Raw genomic sequence first — 2,058 nt, forward strand, 5'->3', positions numbered from 1 at the left:
GCCGAGCCCGGGCGCCTGGGCCGCCTTTGAAGGACAGCGTTTGTGAGGTCGGCGTCTCTGCTCGCAGGGGGAGGCGGGCGGGGGCGCGGGCTCCCCCGCCTCTGGGCTGGCCATCGGAGTGTGGGTCTCCCGTTTTTTTTTTTCCCCTTCCATTTCTGTGTGCTTCTATGGTCAAAGCCAGGCGCACGCCCACGTGTCCTCGGCGCCAGAGTAACAAAAAAAAGGGCCGCTCGGCATGAGCGGTGCCCGAAAGGCAGACAAGTCTTAGCGGTGGATCACTCGGCTCGTGCATCAATGAAGAATGCAGCTAGCTGTGAGAATTAATGTGAATTGCAGGACACATTGACCATCGACACTTTGAACGCACTTGCGGCCCCGGGTTCCTCCCAGGGCTACGCCGGTCTGAGCATCACTTGATGATCAATCGCCGTCCGGCGGCCACCCTGGCAGCGCGGCTGGGGTTGCCTCGCAGGCCGGTTGCCCGCGGCGGGCGGCGGTGGCGGTGGCGGTGGCGGTGGCGGTGGCGGCGTCCCGCCGGGAACCGGCGGGAAGGCAGTCAGGGGTTCGGCGAGGGAAACGTTTCCCTAGGTGGCCTCGATCCCTTCCCTGCGGCCCAGTGGGCGTCGTCGGCGTCGTCGCGGTCATTGTTGTCGTCGTCACCGCGCAGGGCCTTCGTCCCCCTAAATGCAGCGAGCTGCTGGGGCGGAGCTCGTCCTCGCCGGGACCGTGCCGCGGATGCGGTGGCGCAGCGGCCTGGGGACAGCGAGAGACGGCGTCGAAATGCGCCGCCGAGGGCCGAGATAAAGAGAGAGGAGGGCGAGAAGGGGAGGCGAGGCGCGGGCCTCGCCCCTGGCCTCCCCCGAGCGTGGGCAACTGTCTGCGGGTGGGTACCACGGCGGTACCGTGCCATGCTGTTGCGCGCGAGAGCGAGAGCGCCGGGGACGGGGGTTCCGACCCCCTCCTCCCTTCGCCCACCCCCTCCTCCTCTGTCGCTGTCTCGGGGTGCGCCCAGGGGCACCGTCACTCCTCTCTCTCTCCCCACCGAGGCCGTCGCGCGCACCACTACCTGGCTGGTCCTCCCACGCGGGGCCGTCTCTGCCGCGCTCCCTTTTTTGGTTCTCGTCTCCGGGATGGGGTTCTCCATCTCCTCATCGCTCGCTCGTGCGCGCTCTCTCTCTCCAGCTCCCTCCGGGAGTGCGGAGAAGAGGGGGGCGGGCGGCGTAGCGGGCGAGGGAGACAAGGCGGCCATCTCCGCGCACACCCCCGTCTGCGGCGTGGCCGAGCTTTGGGCTTACAACCTCAGATCAGACGTGGTGACCTGCTGAATTTAAAGATATTTGTCAGCGGAGGAAAAGAAACTAACAAGGATTCCCTCAGTAACGGCGAGCGAAGAGGGAAGAGCCCAGTGCCGAATCCCCGCCCCGTGGTGTGGCGCGGGACATGTGGCGTACAGAAGCCCCCCTCCCCGGCGGCGCTCTCGGGGGACCCAAGTCCTTGTGATCGAGGCTGCAGCCCGTGGACGGTGTAAGGCCGGTAGCGGCCCCCCGGCGCTCCGGGCCCGGGGCTTCTCGGAGTTGGATTGCTTGGGAATGCAGCCCAAAGCAGGTGGTAAACTCCGTCTAAGGCTAAATACCGGCACAAGACCGATAGCCAACAAGTACCGTAAGGGAAAGTTGAAAAGAACTTTGAAGAGAGAGTTCAAGAGGGCGTGAAACCATTAAGAGGTAAACGGGTGGGGCCCACGCATTCCGCCCGGAGGATTCAACCCGGCGAGTTGCGGTCGGCCAGCGCGGGCTTGGCGGATCCTCGCCTCCGCCTCCCCTCTGTCCCCTGGGCGTACCCCGTGCGCGGGAGCCAGCCAGGGGGGGGCGGGCCAGTGCGGGGACCACCCCGCCCGGTCGGCGGCCGGCCTTGGCTGGGCGCATTTCCTCCACGGCGGTGCGCCACGCCCAGCTCTGGGTCGTCTGGGAAGGCCTCCGGCGGGCAGGTTGCCCGGCGCCGCGCGAGCAGTGGCGGGTGTTACAGCCCCCGGGAAGCAGGTCTTGCTGAATCCCGGGG

General features: G+C 67.2%; 1 non-coding gene across 1 annotated transcript; it reads left to right on the plus strand.

The window, feature by feature from the left end:
* The first annotated feature begins 259 nt into the window (after positions 1-259).
* LOC139603578 (5.8S ribosomal RNA) lies at positions 260-412 on the plus strand. The gene has a single exon (XR_011683735.1). It is a non-coding gene; the product is annotated as a 5.8S ribosomal RNA (ribosomal RNA).
* Positions 413-2,058: the final 1,646 nt, after the last annotated feature.

Source organism: Agelaius tricolor, unplaced genomic scaffold (assembly GCF_023055355.1).
Source record: "Agelaius tricolor isolate 1412-34295 unplaced genomic scaffold, bAgeTri1.0.p SCAF_39, whole genome shotgun sequence".
In the NCBI taxonomy this organism is placed as follows: Eukaryota; Metazoa; Chordata; class Aves; order Passeriformes; family Icteridae; genus Agelaius; species Agelaius tricolor.